Source organism: Trichosurus vulpecula, chromosome 7, assembly GCF_011100635.1.
Source record: "Trichosurus vulpecula isolate mTriVul1 chromosome 7, mTriVul1.pri, whole genome shotgun sequence".
Classification (NCBI taxonomy): domain Eukaryota; kingdom Metazoa; phylum Chordata; class Mammalia; order Diprotodontia; family Phalangeridae; genus Trichosurus; species Trichosurus vulpecula.
Window position 1 is genome coordinate 191950461 of NC_050579.1, and position 19397 is coordinate 191969857.

The 19397-nt window shown below is 39.2% G+C and overlaps 1 pseudogene; it reads left to right on the top strand.

Annotated features, from left to right (window-relative positions):
* The first annotated feature begins 709 nt into the window (after positions 1 to 709).
* LOC118857171 lies at positions 710 to 2393 on the top strand (annotated as a pseudogene).
* Positions 2394 to 19397: the final 17004 nt, after the last annotated feature.

The following is a 19397-nucleotide window of genomic DNA, read 5'->3' on the forward strand; positions in this document are numbered from 1 at the left end:
GAAAAAAAGAAAAAGAATAGAATGCAGTATGATGTGATATGATATGATATATAAAGTTTAATATATAGTATAGTAAAATATAATATAAAATATAAATAAAAGTATTATGCTGTGTGTGGTATAGCATGGAACAATATTCTATATCATAATGTAATAGTATGGTTTAGTATACCATGATGCATTATGATACAACACAGCATAATATAGTATAAACATGTTATAATATGGTTTAGCATAGTATAATACAATATAGGAGAGCCTCATATGATACGGTATGGTACAACATGGCATAGTATTATATAGCGTAGTAAAATAGATATGATACAATATAGTATATTATTATACAGCATAGTACAATACAGAATAAATAATACAATTCAGTATACCATAATGCAATACAGCATTCAATATAATGTAATGTGGCATAATATAGTACAGTACAGTATAATATATAACCTAGTTATGATACAACATTTTATAGCATAATATAACATAGGGGCATTTAGATGGCTTAGGGGCTGAGTTCAAATCCAGCTTCAGATACTTACTAGCTATGTAACCCTGGGCAAGTCACTTAACCTCTGTTTGCCTTAATCTACTAAAGAAGGAAATGGCAAACCACTCTAGCATCTTTGTCCAGAAAATGCCACAGAGCCCTCAGCCTCTGTTCCCTGAGCCCCGAGGAGGAAGCCCCATCCAGAAACTCAACATGTCTGTTTACAAGATCCATGCAGGAGAGATCTTCGACTCTCATGGAAACCCCACTGTTGAGGTTGAGCTCTACGCTGAAGAAGTCACTTCCAAGCTGCTGTGCCCCATGGGGCTTCTACCGGTATCCGTGAAGCCCTGGAGCTCCAAGACGATGATAAGACCCGCTACATGGGGAAGGGCGTCTCAGAAGTGGTTGAGCACATCAATAAAACTATTGTCCTGAACCTGGCTAGCAAGGAACTGAAGGTTGCGGGGCAGGAGAAGATCGACAAATTGATGATAGAGATGGACAGCACTGAGAATAAATCTAAATTTAGTGCAAATGCCATATTGAGAGTGTCTCTGGCTGTTTGCAAGGCTGAAGCTGCTAAGAAAGGTGTCTCCCCTTACTGCCATGTTGCTGACCTTGCAGGCAATGATGAAGTCATCCTGCCAGTTCTAGCCTTCAACAGGATCCATGGTGGCTCCCATGCTGGTAACAAGCAGGCTATGCAGGAGTTCCTAATCCTCCCTGTTGGAGCAGCAAACTTTAAGGAGGCCATGCATGTTGGAGCTGAGGTCTACCACAACCTGAAGAACATGATTAAGCAGAAATATGGACAGGACACCACCAACGTAGGGGATGAGAGTGGCTCTGCTCCTAACATCCTGGAGAATAAAGAAACTCTGGACATGCTTAAGACTGCTTTTAGTAAGGCTGGCTATACTGATAAGGTCATAATTGGCATGGATGTTGCTGCCTCAGAATTCTTCCAATCTGGGAAATATGACTTGGATTCAAGTCTCCTGATGATTCCAGTGGATACATCTCCCCTTCTGAGCTTGGGGATCCCTACAAGAGCTTCGTCGAGGACTATCCAGTGGTGTCTATTGAAGATCCCTTTGACCAGGATGATTGGGGAGCTTCGAAGGATTTCACTGTTACTGCAGGCATCCAGGTGGTAGGGGATGATCTCATAGTAACCAATCCCAAGAGCAATGAAAAGGCTGTGAACTAGAAAGCCTGGAGCTGCCTCCTCCTCAAAGTGAACCACATTGGCTCTCTGACTGAATCTCTCCAGGTGTGCAAGCTCGCCCAATCCAATGGGTGGGGAGTAATAGTTTTCCATCGTTCCGGGGAGACTGAAGATACCTTCATTACAGACCCGGTAGTGGGCCTCTGCACTGGTCAGATCAAGACTGGTGCCCCTTACCAATGTGAGTGTCTGGCCAAGTATAACCAGCTTCTCAGAATTGAGGAAGACCGGGTCAGCAGGGCTAAATTTGCTGGAAGGAACTTCAGAAACTCACCGGCCAAGCAAGCTCTGTGGCCAGGAGGCCTATGAGCTCGCAGGCACCAGTCACCTCTCTAGAAATCTGCTCCTGTCCTAAGAATGGGCAGCACCAAGTACTAGACCAATTTTGTTTTGGGGGCAGGGGCCTCTGCTGCTTAACTTCCCTCTCCCTTCCACCTTTCTGTGATGTTCTCACTGCTTCGTTAGAATTGTCTTACACCAGAGACTACCTGATCATCTGGCTCTCTGTCAGAAAACTCTCATCGTCTTGTGACTGGGATAGACTCACCTGTTCTCACCCCAACCCTGGTGTTGATGTGTGGAGCCATGTACTTGTCACGCAGCCACAACAAGCCCACAGACCAGATGCTTAGTGGCTTCTATGCGCAGAACAGAAGTATTCAGTAACCCACTGGAAAAAACAAAAAAATGCCAAGGACTATACAGCCCGTGGGGTCATGAAGAGTAGCACATGACTAAATAACTCAACAGCAACAACGATATAACATAATATAACAGAATAGAATAGTATAGCATAGTATAGTATGGTGTAATAATACAAGATATTTTACTTGAACTTCCTGAGAGTAACTGGGTAACTCTTTTACAATCTCTTCATTGTTCTTGGGGTCTTCTCATCCAGTAGAATGTCAGTTTATTGAGAGAAAGAACTTTTTTTCCCTTTTTGTACTCAATAGCTTGCATAGTTTCCTGTACATAGTAGTCGCTTCATAAATGCTTATCAGATTGGATTGAATTGAATTGGGTAAAAATAACAGTAATTTACATTTATGGCCTGTGGTAGCTAGGGGGCGCCACGGATAGAATGATGGGCCTGAAGTCAGGAGGGCTCATCAGCTTGAATTCAAATCTGGCCTCAGACACTATCTGTATGACCCTAAGCAAGTCTATTTAACCCTGTTTTCCTTAGTTTTCTCATCTGTAAAATGAGCTAGAGAAGGAAATGGTTGACCACTCCAGTATCTCTGCCAAGAAAACTGCAAACGGGGTCACAAAGAATCGGACATGAATGAAAATGACTGAATGACATTTATTTTGAGCTTCAAACAAGCCAAGCATCACACTCCTCATTTACAGATGATGAAATGAGTGTAGGGAGGTCACGTTATCTGCATTTGGAAATACTGACCAGTTTTAGTGGGGATGAGTAACTATGAGTTACTAAGGCAGTTAACTCTTTTTTCTCCAAGTGTGGTCTAGGAATCCCAAGACTCTTTCTGGGGATCCAGGAGATCAAAACTATATATAACTCACATAAACAAAAGCTCTTGGAGGGGCCCCAATAATTTTTAAGAGTATAAAGGGGTCTTGAGACAAAATAAACTTGAGAAACACTATAATAATGTAATGCCTTCCACTGGCATAAGTTTAAATACTGCCTCTATCTCCTGCAAAAAAAATGTCAGCTATTTGCAAAACAAGCAGGTCTCTATTAGAGAAAGGATTCATTCCTTTCTATTCTCTTCTGCTACCCTGAGGCTGTTTAGCTATTGTTTATGTTTCTGGTGCCTACTCTCTGTTACTGTTTTCTAAGATGTTTAATCTTGTGCAGGGCCTGCCTTTGCTTCAGTGATATGAAAGCTGGGAGCTGGACGTGGGAATGGGAAGTTGCAGAGAAATCTTGCCCTCATTCCCAGAGGCTTTTTGCGAGATGGGAGGCTCTCCAGAGAAAAATTTTGGTGAGGTAGTCACTGTTGATTCTGAAAAGAAAAAGGGTTTAAGTTTCCCAAGAAACCAAAGAGTAAGTCATCAAGTAACTTAGGTCTTAAAAGTCTCTCATCTTTTTAAAAGAGACCACTCATCTTTTTAATTTTTATATTTTAGGAGCATTGCTCTGTAGAGGATGATGATGATGACAATGATGATGGTAAACCATTTATTATTTGCTAGGAATTTTGGAGATGGAAATACAAGCAAGCAAAATAATCCCTACTGTCTAGGAACTTACATTTAAATGGGAGAAAACAACACATTAAGGAGAACTAGTAAGAGAGAGTATGTGAATATTTAGAAATAGCCAGGAACTGATGTGGAGGCCTGGTCTGGGCAGGATAAGGTGAGGGCCCATCTATCAGAGCCCAAGGTCAGAGACTAAGGTTATAGAAAAAGAAAGGGATGACAAGATTGGCTGGAGTGTAGATGTCCTGGTTTGGAAATGACTAGGAAGTGGGTTCTGAGAAAGATATATTTAAAGCTTATGAAAAATGAAACATAACTGTCTCAAAGAATTAAAAGAATTAATATCATGTGGCGAGTAGTTGTGAGTAGGCTGCATCATTTAACCAATAAGGAACTCCAAAAAGGTACAATAGTAAAAGATCATCAAAGAATTCTGTGATAGGAAGAGAAGCTGGGCTAGTCATGTGGAAAAAATTAGGGATGGCAGCTGGACTGCCAGAGTGCTTCATGGGTACCCTCAGTCAGGAGAAAGCAAGGAAAGTCTCTAGCATTTTGAGTGGACTTCATGATAAGCTTATGGGGGATGGTATAAGAGTCACATAGGATAGGCAGATGTTGATGAATTGCAATCTGCACGATTTAAAGGAAGTCAGATCTCTGAGATCATGAATCAATTTGAGTATGGATAAGAAATGGTGGCAAAGATCAGGAACTAAGGATGAAGACTAAAGTTCCATGGTTTTTTAAAAATAGTGCCAGGAATTTCAAAGCCAAATATGAGCTGGAGCTTTTGATAAACACCAAAGATAATAAAAAAAAATCTTTTAAAGCTATGTTGATGATAAGAGAAAGATCAAGGTCTCCTGTTAGGTGTAGGTAGAAAGCATAGATATACATAGAGTATGTGCCAGGTGTGATGGTACACCTTTGAGCAAGCATTACCATTAGATCTTCTGATGGGGAAGAGACCACACTTGATGAAGAGAAGATGAAAATGAGTAAGAGAATGAAAGCCAAACTGCTTGCCTTCTATTGTACTTTTGTTTTCTCTATAGAGGAGAAGTATCTTTTAGATGAAGAAACACAGAACAAATTGTTTACCAATCAATTGATCCCAAGATAAGTGAGAAGGTAGTAAGGGAACACCAAGATCTTCTTAATGTGTTCAAATCCCCAACTTGGCACTTCAACATTATACCATACTAAAAGAATGGGCAGAATGTAATTGGAGAACTGTTCTCAGTGATCTGTGAGGAATCATGGTGAATGAGGGAGATGTTCTAGGACTAGTGATAGTCAATATTATCCCAAATTTCAAAAAGAATACAGTGAATATTTTAAATAGTAGGGCAATAGATTTAAGTTGATTTCTGGTGAAATTCTGTGATCACTAAAAATCAGTATGTGTTTATAAAGAATTAATTAACCTCATTAATCTCATTCATTAATCTGGCAACTAGGTAGCAAAGTGGAAAGCATACTAGACCTGGAGCCAGAAAGACCTGAGTTCAGATACTTATTAGCTGCATGACCCTGGGCAAATAATTTAACCTGAGTTCAAATGTGCCCTCAACCACTTACTAGATGTGTTACCCTGGACAAGTCATTTAAACTGTCTGACTCAGTTTTCTCTTTAAGATGATGATAATAATAACATCTACCTCCTACAGTAGCTGTTAGGGTAAGATGAGATATTTTTAAAGTACTTTGCAAACTTTAAAGCCTATATTGATGCTTGCTATTTTTTTTACAAGGTTATTAGTCTAATAGGTCATATGAATGTCTTAGATGTAATATACCTGGCATTTATCAAAACTCCCCCATAATAGAATTATGTGTTAGATGGTAGCACATCCAGGTAGAATTAGAACTGGTTGACTGACTGTATCCTAGAGTGTGGTTAATGGTGAGGTCAGTACCCAGTCTGTTAAAGGATTGATATCAACTTGGAAGGGAGAACCTCTCTTGAATATCCTGTCCTTGGCCTTGGTAATATTGAATATCTTGTCCTTGGTAATATTATGAATTACTTGAATAAATACATGCTTATCAGATTTGTTATGATGTAGTAGAGAGCTAATATATTGGATGATAGAACTCAAATCCAAAATACCTTGACAAGCTAGAACAATGGATCAAAACTAACAAGATACAATTTAATTGGAATAAATGTATAAAGTCCATCACTCAGTTTCAAAAAACATATTGCTTAAGTGAAGTATAGGGGAGCCATGTTTATAAAAGGCATTTCATGTAATAAAAAAAACACCTAGAGATCCTATTTGAGAGAAATTATTATTTCTCCTCTCTCTTGTATTTAATAACTTATTATTGAATTAGGAACAAAGCTTTCTCCCTTTTCTGTTTCCTCATCCAGAAATCAACCAATGTGGGAAATCTTGGGCAAAGACTTACCCAGCCAGGAAAGCTAAGATCTAATCAAAGACAATGAAGAAATTCTAAGCTTAGGTGAATGGGTGGATTCCTGCTTATTGTGTTCACTCAGACAAGTCTGGGAAAAAGTGGAGTCTCCCTTTTGTCAGATGGGTGATACGGAAATTGATAAGTCTCTTTGACCAAGATTTGAGTGATCGATGTCCTGTACCTGAAGACCCTCACTGGAATAAGCCCACCTCTCATTATAATAATGAGAGAATTCTCATTATTTGTTAACCAATCAGAGTTGACTTCAATCCTCAGGTCTACCCCTTTTCCAAAGACATATGAACTGTGAGCCTATGGCCATGACTTGTCTTTGGTCCAAGAGAGATGGCCAAATGACCATTCCTTTTATTGATAAAATGCTAGCATTATTAATAAAATAATCATTTACCCAGAAATTATGTCTCTTGAACTTTTTAAACATCACATACTGAAGCCATAAGATACGGCAGCCAAAAATTAATGTTATCTTGGGGAGAGACCACATATTATTTACATAGTTCATGTACTATGTTATCTTGGTTTTCATTAACAGAAGTATAGTATCTAGAGCAAGCAAATTTATATTCCCATGGACTCTTAACTGGTCCATCATTAAGCACTTATTAAGTGCTTACTATGTGCCAGGCACAGTGGATTCAAAGAAAGACAAATAATACTGGAGTGTTATGTCCGATTCCCAGTGACAAATTTTAAACAGGAAATCTGCAAGCAAGAACACACCTGGAGGAAATCAATCAGAACAATGAAGAGGTTAGAAACCATGCTTTATGAGACTGGTTGAAAGAATGGGAACGTTTTACCTGGAGAAGAGAAGGCTTAGATAATACATGAACTCAATCTTCAAATATTTGAAGGGTATAGAGAAAGACCATTGTCTCTGGAGTCAGAAATCTTTTGTTCAAATTCTCTTTCTGAATCTTACCTTGTGTGAGTCCCTTAACTTCCCCAGTTTCCTCCTCCATAAAATGAACTCCATGGCTTCCAAAGACCCTTCCATCTCTAGCTCTATAATCCTATGTGCAAGATTGATCTTTTTGGTTGCAGATGACAAAACTAGGAAGATACAAGGAAATAGATTTCAATTCAGCATAAGAGGGGGAAAACTTGGGGTGGGGGTAGAGCCAAGATGGAAACTGGAAAGCAGGGACTTGCTTAAGTTCTCCCCCAAATCCCTCCAAACACTTGTGAAAAATGGCTCTGAACAAATTCTAGAGCTGCGGAACCAGTGAAATAGCAGAGGGAAACAAATCGCCAGCCCAGAAGAGCCTGGATGGCCGCCAGGAAGGGTCTATTGCACAGTGCTGAGAGTGGAGGGCAGTCCGGTGTAGCCCACGATGGGACAGACCAGACCCAGAATCAGCCAGCCAGAACAGGCCTTGGGGCCATGAAACAGTGAGCTGTGGCAGTTTCCAGACTTCTCAATCCACAAATGCCAAAGAGCTGGTTAGGGGGAAACTGCAGAATCAAGTTAGGAGCAGTCTGATTACCAGCCCTGGGGGTTGCAGAGGTGGTGCAGTGGTGGTGTGGCAGCAGCAGGAAACTCCTGAGGCTGCTTCAAGAGCTACAGTGTCAGCTGCTTCCCTAGTCCCTGGTTCACACGGTGGGAGGATTCTAGCAGCAGATCTGAGTGGGGGTGCAAGGAGCACTTTGTGGGCACAAAGGCAGATTCTATGCTGTGCCCTGCTTGGATCTTTATTGCAGTCCTGGTAGGCGGTTCTTGGGGGAGGAGGAGGGCTGTGGTGAGAGAGCCTGGGGTGATGGTGGAGTAGAAGTAGCTGTAAAAATACCAGTGCTTGGACCCTAAAGCTTGGGACAAAGTACTCTCTACTCTATAAGCAGTCATATCCTGACAAAAAGCTTAAGGGTCAAGTAATTGGCTGGGAACACATACAGGCAGCAAAAATGAACTCAGACTCAAACTCAGACTCAAACTCAAACTCTAGATTCCTTTTTTGGTGACAAAGAAGATCAAATCATACAACCAGAAGATGTCAACTAAGTCAAAGAGCCTACATCAAAAGCATCCAAGAAAAATATGAATGGTGTCAGGCCATGGAAGAGCTCAAAAAGGATTTGGAAAGGCAAGTTAGAGAAGTAGAGGAAAAATTGGGACAAGAAATGAGAGTGATGCAAGAAAACCATGAAAAACAGGTCAATGACTTGCTAAAGGAGACCCCAAAAAATACTGAATAAAATTACACCTTAAAGAACAGACTAACTCAAATGGCAAAAGAGCTCCAAAAAGCCAATGAGGAGAAGAATGCCTTGAAAGGCAGAATTAGCCAAATGGAAAAGGAGGTCCAAAAGACCACTGAAGAAAATACTACCTTAAAAATTAGATTGGAGCAAGTGGAAGCTAGTGACTTGATGAGAAATCAAGATATTATAAAACAGAACCAAAGGAATGAAAAAATGGAAGACAATGTGAAATATCTCATTGGAAAAACCACTGACCTGGAAAATAGATCCAAGAGAGATAATTTTAAAATTATTGGATTACCTGAAAGCCATATCAAAAAAAGAGCCTAGATATCATCTTTCAAGAAATTATCAAGGAAAACTACCCTGATATTCTAGAACCAGAGAGTAAAATAGAAATTGAAAGAATCCATTGATCACCTCCTGAAAAAGATCCCAAAAAGAAAACTCCTAGGAATACTGTCGTCAAATTCCAGAGTTTCCAGGTCAAGGAGAAAATACTACAGGCAGCCAGAAAGAAATAATTTGAGTACCGTGGAAACATAATCAGAATAATACAAGATCTAGCAGCTTCTACATTAAGGGATTGAAGGGATTGGAATATGATATTCTGGAGGTCAAAGGAGCTAGGATTAAAACCGAGAAACACCTACCCAGCAAAACTGAGTATGATGCTCCAAGGCAAAATATGGATTTTCAATAAAATAGAGGACTTTCAAGCTTTCTCAATGAAAAGACCAGAGCTGAATAGAAAATCTGACTTTCAAACACAAGAATCAAGAGAAGCATGAAAAGGTAAACAAGAAAGAGAATTCATAAGGGACTTACTATAGTTGAACTGTTATGTTTACATTCCTACATAGAAAGACGATGAGTGTAATTCATGAGACATTTCTTAGTATTAGGGGAGTTGAAGGGAATATAGACAGAGGGCACAGGATGAGCTGAGTATGAAGGGATGATATCTAAAAAATGAAATAAATTTAAGGGGTGAGGGACAAATTTGTTGAGAGAAGGATAAAGGGAGAGATAGAATGGGGTAAATTATCTCACATAAAAGTGGCAAGTAAAAGCAGTTCTGTTGGAAGGGAAGAGGGGGCAGGTGAGGGGGAAAGAGTGAATCTTACTCTCTTCAGGTTCAACTTGAGGAGGGAATAACATACACACTCAATTGGATATCTTACTCCACAGGAAAGTAAAAGGAAGAGGATAAAAAAAGGGGGGGGGATGATAGAAGGGATGGCAGATAGGGGAAGGAGGTAATCAAAAGCAAAAGCAAAAACTTTTGAAAAGGGACAGGGTCAAGGGAGAAAATTGAATAAAGGGGGACAGGATAGGATGGAAGGAAAGAAATATAGTCAGCTTTTCACAACATGAGCATTGTGGAAGTGTTTTACATAATGATACATGTGTGATCTATGTTGAATTGCTTGCCTTCCTGGGGGGGGGGGGTAGTTGGGAAGGGAAGAGGGGAGAGAATTTGGAAATCAAACTTTTAAAAGCAGATGCTTAAAAAAATGTTTTTTTTGCATACAGCTGGGAAACAAGATATATAAGGAATGGGACATAGAAAAGAAAGGGCTTGCTGAACAGGTGGAACAGGAAAGGTGAAGCAGAACTGAGAGGAAGTGAGATCAAAGCAGTTAGAACAGTTAGAGATGAGGGAGAGAGAGGGAGCAGGAGAGGCTGTGAGCTTTTGTTTGTGGGAAGGCCCTAGCAGGGGAAGGCTTTGGGATGGTGATGCTCCCTGCTATGATAATGTGTATTAACTTCTTTGCTTCTTGGATGGATTGAACTTACTGGTTTTGGGATTGGGTTTTCTGGTATTGAGATTCAGTTTACTGGTGTTGGGATTGGGCTTTCTGGTGTCTGAATAAATGTTTTGTTTGTATCTTCTATATGGAGAGTCATAATTTGTGATTCAGAACCATGCCGTCATACTTGCAACAATAGCAACCGTTGCGAATATTGCCTTGGTGATACAGGCAGTGACATCTCTGGATGTCATCAAGCAGAGATAGATGATCTTTTTTCTTTTTTTAAATGTCTGTTGTATGTAGGAATCATGCTTTGGATAAGTGTTGGACTAAATTACTCCTGACGTCCCTTCCTACTCTGCCTATGATTCAACGAATCTCATACTAAAAACTGAAAGCTATTTTAAGTATTGCAAACAGGCATAATTAGGTTGAAGCTCTGACCACCCACTGACCATAGTGAGAGCTTCACAGAAATGCATAATTTATGCCATTATCTCAGTTCCTGAGACTACAAGACCAGCACTCCTGGGGCCATATGCTGTCCAGCAAAATGTCTCTGGCAATTACCTGCAGAACAGCCTGATGTCAAGTCTTGATTATTCACGTTTACAAAAGAGAAATATTTTTAAGCAATAGGAAAGATCCTCTAACAATTCCTTCATTGAGAAAAGGGGAAAAATTCCAAAGATATTATTTGGGGTCTTTGAAAGCGATGTGGTTGCAGCTTAATTTATTTGGGTGACAAGTGAGGCTAGTTTTCTCTGCCTATGGAGAAGAGCTGATCTAAAAGTAAATCTGATAGGCCAAGGTGGGGATCCCATTCATTGTGCCTGAAAATTAGGATGAATGGACTTTCCATTAACTCTCCTGATGACACTTCCTAATTTCCCCAGTGAATCTGGCTGCTTCAGATGGTTCATGTGCTATTTATCTTCATCCGCATTTGGACTGTATTTCTGAATTCATGAATTACAATTGCTTTATTTGAAAGAAAAACAATCCTAGAGAGAATTAAATCCATAATCCCTACCGAAGGCTCTTTCTTTCCTTTACAAGGCCCTTGTGGATATTTTTTTTTCTTCTTTAACTCCCGGCCCCGCCAACATATTTCATTTTAGGGGTCAAAAGTCACAGGTAAGTAACAAATAGAAGTTGACACAGACCTAGCTCTTCAGTTGTCTTCATTCCAATTTACTTCCTTAGTTTTGCTGGTGTTTAGTCATTTCCACTGTGTCTGGCTCTTCATGACCCCATTTGGGATTTCTTTGGCAAAGAATGGTTTGCCGTTTCCTTCTCCAGCTCATTTTGCAGATGAAGAACTGAAGCAAACAGGGTTAAGTGATTTGCCCAGGATCAAGCAACTAGTAAATGTCTGAGGCTAGATTTGAACTCAGGTGTTACTGACTCTAGTTACCGACTCCAGTTACCAACTCCATCTGCTGCAGCACCACCTAACTTCCTTAGACCTAGCACATATATGTTGACAGTCAGCTGTGGGAATTTATTCTGTTCCTACATCATATTAGCCTTGCCAGTACTTCTGACATCATTGAGGTACAAACATTTTCACAAGAGGCCTGGCATCCATGAGTCATATAGCAGGAAGGAACTTTGGAGTCCAGGCCTCTTCATTTCACAGATGATGAAAGTGAGGTACGGAGAGAAAACATGATGGAGTGGAAGAGTCCTGGCTTTAAAAAATCCCTGGGTTTGAATCCTGGAGCTATTTCTTACTATCTGTGTAGCTTTAGGTAAGCCATTTCATCTACCTATGCCAGTTTCCTCATCTTTCAAATGAAGCTGTTAAACTAGATCAGGATTCCTAATCTGGGGGGTCTATGAATTTTTAAAAAAATTTTGATAACTGTATTCATTATAATTAGACCTTTGTAATCCTATGTATTTTATTTTATGCATTGAATTATTTTTTTTATTTTTAAAATAAGTTTATTTTTAGTTTTCAATATTCACATGCATAAGATTTAAATTTTCTCCCCCTCCCTTCCCTTCTTCCAAGATGGCATGCAATCCGATATACGAACACATACATTCCTATTAAACATATTTTCACATTAGTCATGTTATATAGAAGAATTAGAACAAATGGGAATAACCATGAGAAAGAAAAACATAAAACAAAACAAAATTAAAAAAGAAAATTCTCTGCTTTGATATGCATTCAGATTCCATATTTCTTTTGCTGGATGTGGATGGCATTTTCCATTATAAGTCTTTTGGAATTGTTTTAGGTTCTTACATTGCTGAGAAGAGCTAAGCCTATCAAAATCAGTCATTGCGCACCGTGTGGCTGTTACTGTGTACAATGTTCTCCTGGTTCTGCTCATTTCACTCAACATCAGTTCATATAAGTCTTTTCAGGTTTTTCTGAAGTCTGCCTGTTAATCATTTTTATAGCACAATGGTATTCCATTACATTCATGCACCATGAAAAGAATTATTCTGAAGCTTCACCAGACTGCCAAAGGGGTACATGACACCTCCAAAAAATGAAGAATTGTTGAACTAGATGATTTCTTTTTTTATTATTTGTTTTAGACTGAAATACTAAAACTTAAATATACAATAAGAAAAAGAAATATTATAAACTAAAATATCAAAACTTAAATACATAGATGATTTCTAAGGTCCCTTTATGCTCTAAATTATTTTTGTTCTAAGGTTCAGTGACTCGTCAAAGGTCACATAGCTAGGGAGTTACTGATCAGGGGCTGAACCTTGTACACTAACTTACAATGTTACTCAAATAAAGCTCAACAAAAAAAATCATACATTAATAGACATATATGAAAACATTTTTCTGTATTTATGCTAAGTTGAATACTTCACTCATTGTAAGTTGAATCTTGGTTTTTAGGACATTTGCTTATTCCCCAACTACCCAGTTTCCTTCTATGACCTTCCTTCTACTCATTTCCTCTCCCCCAAAGTAAATGCTATACTGAATTTTACTCCTTTGGATCCATCCTAATCAAGTCAACGAGCATTTATTAAGCACCTATTATATTTCAGACCATCAAAACTCACTCAGTGAATATGTCATCCCTTTAGAGACTTGCTAAAAAGTGCTAAATGAGGTTCTTTGAGGATATATAATGAATACTTGTGTACTACTTACTTGTGTTTGGGTCTTACATCTCTGATACACTGTAGGCTGTACAGGGGCATAGATAATTCGTTATTTAAACTTCGTATCTTCCCCATCCCCCTTAACTCTCAGCTCCAAGTTCTGTGTCCTATATTTGCAGGAACTTAATAAATAAATATTTGTTGAATGACTTAATGACTAACTGTAATATTAATTAAGGTGGGACTTTTGGTTTTTTTACTGTTTTCTCTTTGAGAATACTAAAGTAATGAAATGCCTTTAAGTCTTACCAGGTGCAAAGCCCCAGACCCACACCCTTTTGCTAACTAGGTGTAAAGCCCCAGGTTCACATCCTTTTGTTGATTAGGTGTGAACCCTTCAGGGGCCCTAAGAAGGGTATATAAACTCAGAGGTTAGCATTTTGTCTGGGGCTCACCCATGGAAGGAGTGTTGAGACTCTGGGCAAGCCATTGCAACTGCGCCTCCCCTGCCTGCCTCCCCCCACCCTCCACCCAACCCAGATGTTGGTTTGTATTTGCTCTGTTTATATATTTGCAACTTGTTTGTATTTGCTCTGAAGTTCGGGGTGCTGGCTTTTCCTCCTCAACTAAGTGAGTCATGTATGTATCTTTGATTAAAGTGAAATTGTTAACCCCTTATACTTGCTTTTCTTAGAAAAACACATCAAAGAACCCACGCTAGAAGCAGCTCTTGTTGCTGCTCTTGTTGGGTCTTACACCCCTATGGCAGCTGCTACCACATCGTTGTTACACTAACTAATCTGATAAATTTTTTGTGTTATGGTCTTTATGAATGCTAATGACTTCTATTAACTTTTCAGTGTTTCTCAGAGTCTTGGCATCTAAAAACAAGGAAACAAGTGATCATTTCTCTGGGCATCAGTTTCTTCATCTGTAAAATGAGGAATTGATTGGACTAAATGGACTTCAAGATCCCTTCCATCTCTAAATCTGTAATCTATGAAGTCTAATGACAGGAATTTCAGGTCCTTTAGTCGAGGGAAAAGATAGACAGACTTCTTGTATCTCACATCATACGTGTTGATAATTACCTTTGTCTTAGGACTGATTCTAATGAAAACTTGGGTGTATTTGAATCCCACCTCAGACACTTAGTATCTATGTTGTCATGGGCATGTCATTTGAATTCCCAGAACCTCAATGTCTTTATATATATATATTTATACACACACACACACACACATACACACACACACACACACACACACACACACACACACATATATATATATATATATATATATATATATGTATATAATATATGTATACACATATATATAATCATATTTCTACTTTCTACCTGTGGCTGTAGAGAAAGCATTTTGCAAATCCTAACATACCTTATATATCGAGGACCTGTGAGTTTGAACTCATTCCTTCTCACACCATAACTTAAACTCTTGGGGAGTTGTCTGAGGTGAAGCTCAGAGTATTTAAGGGACTTGCCCAAGGTCACACACATGGTGTCAGAAGCAGTGCTTGTCAGAGCTTCCTGACTCCGTGGACAGCTCTCTATCCACTTTATCATATTGCCTCTCAAGCACCACACTGATAAGAATAAAAATCATTATTGTGTTGTGGTTGTTCAGTCGTGTCTGACTCTTTGTGACCCCATTTGGGGTTTTCTCGGCAAAGATACTGTAATGGTTTGCCATTTCCTTCTCCAGCTCATTTTACAGATGAGGAAACTGAGGTAAATAAAGTTAAGTAACTTTCCCAGGGGCACACAGTGAAGGTCTAAGACCAGATTTGAACTCAGGAAGATGAGCCTTCCTTATTCTAGGCCTGGTGCTCTATCCACCGAGCCACCTAGCCGTTCTCACTTTTATTAGATGCTAAAATTATTTGCCTCTATTTTATCTTTCTCTCTCCTATCACTACCCCTTGTAGATAACAGGAACATAGATCACATCGATTTTGAGCTACAAAGGCCTTTTGTGGCCAGAGTCCAGTGCCCCATATTTCATAAATGAAGAAACTCAGGCACTGGAGGTTAAACAACTTGGCCAGGTTTGCACAAATAAGTCTGAGGCAGGATTTGAACCCAGATCTGCTTTCCTTGGCGAATAGTTTATGTTACTTATAAACAAAAGTTTTACCTGAGCATTTCAGCAATTCCATGGCAGATGTAGAGAGTCTTTTCAAGCAAGAGCTAAGCTGGCCAATATTGAGACTAATTGCCAACTACTGCTAAGAAATGAAGTTATCAGGGGCCAGTGCTTGACATAAGCCCAGTGCTTCGGATAAAGCTGTTTGAATATAGGAAAGCATCTACCATAAGGAATGGAAAGTAACCAGGGAAAGTCTAGAAAGAGCGAGGCCAAAATCAGTTGGTAGGAGATCTAGGCCATTTAGGGGCAGGAACAGGTGCGAGCAGAAACTGTAGCCAAGGTAAGGGCCTCTCCACGGGCAGCCCCGTCTTTCTGAGTTGAAGGTGAGTTCCTGGGCCTCCTCCCTTCACTGTATGCTTCCCGTCCTGCACCTGTGTTCCAACCTGGCTCTGACATACGTGATAGATGAGAATCACAAGCTTTGTGCATTTTGTGTCGCTTCCCTGAAGACAAGCCTCTTTATTGACAAGATGAAGGCCCCGAGTGAATGATTTCCAAGACCTTGAAGTGAATTATTGGCTTAGGATACACCCACTCTAAATGAAACTTACAAGATTAATTGCAGCTTTGAATGCCAGTTAAATTGGAAGTTATTCACGGAGTTTTGGCCTTCTAAAAATGAATGGTATATCAAGTCACATCACCCAAGCTCGATTCCTAGAAGAAAATATTCCTGGTGGGAAGAAATGTAGATGGTGGCTTTCCAAAGAAAATGAAACATGCTTCTTTTTTTGAAAAGTATTTTTGCGTGCTATTTTTTTTCATTTCACCTCTTTGACGTAGGCTCTTCAACACAATGGAAGACAGGAACATTTCAGCAATTCAGGGAACGAATTAAGTTCACTTTTGTCAGAACTAGCCGTCGGCTCCTTCAGAACCGCAGTAGAATGGTTAAAGTAAATTATGGTTAAAAACTATCTGACAAAACTGGATTTTATGCTGAGGAGTCAGGGTGATTAAACTGTCATGTGGCAGAGGAAAGTTCGATTCCAGAATATCTCTTTAATTTGTGGTCTGCTCTCCACTTTCAAGTGTTTTTTTTCCTTTGCTTTTTTGAGAATTCTTCCATCCATTTTGCAAGTCTCCAAAGCCCATAAAATTCATTACAAACTGTTGAATTCAGTAGTTTTACATGAGGTAAGGGTCAATATGCCTGTCTCTCATCCCATTCACTGAAACTTTTCCGCCCAAACATTCCGATTCTGGCTTAGTCCCCATGATGCTAGGTCTCGAAGGGATGGAGCATCTACTCTAGAGTGGTCCTACTTCAACCCTGATTCAGAGAATCCTGGAAAGACTGAGATTGTACTAGAATTCCACCATGGATTTGCCGTCTCTTCATGAAAAATCTTGCAATGATTTGTGATTGAACTGGAGCATCATATCTTCATATTATGATTTCCAGAGTAAGTCCGAGTACTTTCCCTAACCACTATTTTCCATGTGTGTTGTCTCTGAATTATTAGAATGTAAGTTCCTTGAGGGCTGGAATTATCTCACTTTTTAAATTTGTATCTCTAGTATCTAAAACATTTCCTGGCACATAGGAGGTGCTTAATAAATACCATTTGATTCTTTTATTCATTCTATAAAGTGAGATTTATTTCCCAAGGTTCTTTGTATCAGAAAAAAAGTAGGGTCTGGTTTGAGCTATGTCTCAAGGGCTGGTGTAGAACTAGGGCAATGGTAACTAAAGATAGGGTAAAATATGGGAAGAATAATTACCTTTTCTATTTTGTGCTATCCTATGGTTCCATTTTGAATTCTTGATGTAGAATGGGAATTAATAATGTGGTGAAAAGAATTTTCAAGGTAATTTATTTGGATTGTTTCTAAAGATCTCTTCTGAAAATATATAATCTAGAAGCATCAAAATTGGACTATTTTGATTTTTAAAAAATATGATTTTTTTATTTGAGTTTTTAAACTAGAGTGACAAACACATATTAGAGTTGTAATGAGGGTCAAATGAATGGGACTTTGTTTCAGGGCACCAAACTATAGAGGGCACTGTAGCAAGGTGGAAACAACTTAACTTAGCATCTACTTAGTGAAAACAATTAATTAACATGAGACTCTACCTGAGGCCCTATTACTACTCCCTCTCTGCAGATTTTCCTACTACCACCACACAACTAAGTTTGGATTTAAAGGTTAGTTTGAAGGCATATTTTGTAAAGCTTGTCAGGGGTGTCAAAATTGCTCGCAATGACTATGAAGCTGTACTGTATTATTAAAGTTAGAGACATTTTTAAAAATTCAGTGTATATACACTCAGAAGATTCACAGTGCATTTAAAAATTGAGATTCAATGACACTAAGTGGGTGAAGGGGAAGGATGAGGTTGGGGGAGATCTGGAAATGTACGTAAGATAAAAGAATGTAGCTACATATTAAACACGGAACCCACAAGTGGACCTAGGCTTATTTTTGATAAAACTATGTCTCAACAATCCTCTTGACTCAATCAATATGCATTTATTCAGTGCCTACCATATGCCACTGCTAGGGCATGGGGGTGCAAATACAAAAGCGAGACTGCCACTATTCTCAATTAGCTTCCATTCTACTAAGGGCAAATAGCATATTAACAAATAAGTAAAGACAAGGCATATGAAAAATAAACAGTGATATGTTGCAGGGGACACTCACAATGGGGATATCAGGAAAAGTCCTTTGAAGGAGGTGGTACTTGAACTAGGAGAGGTGGTACTTGAACTTGGAGAGAGCTAGGAGTTTCCAGAGGCCAAAATGACAAGGAAGAACATCCCAGGAATGGGGGTGAGAGTGGGACGGTGTCTAGGCAAAGTCATGGAGATATAATGTCATATTCAGGGAACATTAAGTAGACTTTCTGATTTGAAACAGAATGAGCGACAGGGGAACATCTGTTTCCATGGGAGAATGAATGTTATTTTTAAACCAGTGACACTTAATGCCGTCCTATGCCACTCTTTCCATTAAAAATAATAATAAAATGTAGCAGGGGTGATCAGGGGAACCCCTGATTAATTAATGTAGTCCATGTGAATAGATTTTAGGACATGGGCCTTTGTTAGGCTGGTGTACCTCCCACAGAGCTGAACAAACACACTTGGCCCCTTAGGAGGGATTTCAGTCTAACAAAGTTCAATATCCTGTAATCTCTGTCACATGAAAGAAGGTGGGTAGGTGAAATCAAATAAAGCAGAGCTACTAAAAAAACCAAAACAACAAGGCCACCAAATCCAGAGCCGGTTGACACTGATGATCTCCCTTAGAGCTAAAAAGTAAAGAAGGCTGGGGTCCAACGTCATCAAGTCCTTCTGAAAACCACTCCTATATTAACACATTACTGCTTACGGATGGCTAGAGTGTAATATTAGCAAAAAAACTGAAATCAGATTTCACTGAATTCATCTGCTTGCAGAGCAAAAATATTAATTATTAATTAACACTCAATTTGTCCATCCACTACAGGGTTGATATTGGTGCTTCATCTACTTCTTTGTAGATGTAATATATACTATGGCTATCTCCCAGGCTTTTAAAAGAAGTCACTGTGTATCTCAGTCATGTAAATTAAAATATAAAAGAAAAACCCTCCATATTTCTGGGGTGGTTGAATTTGGTGCTGAATGTTTTTGGTTTTTTATTATGGGGTAAACTTGATAGATAAGTCATCAAGCTATTGAAAGAAACATTTGCTCAGAGTTTAGGGAGTTAGGGTAGATAGACCCAAAGCAAAGGGGGGCAGGGAGCTTTGTAGAAATGTAACATGCTATTTCTCCTATTCCATTTTTGTTTAGTTTCCCAATAATCAGGTATTTGTATGTTAATAGTGGCTCACA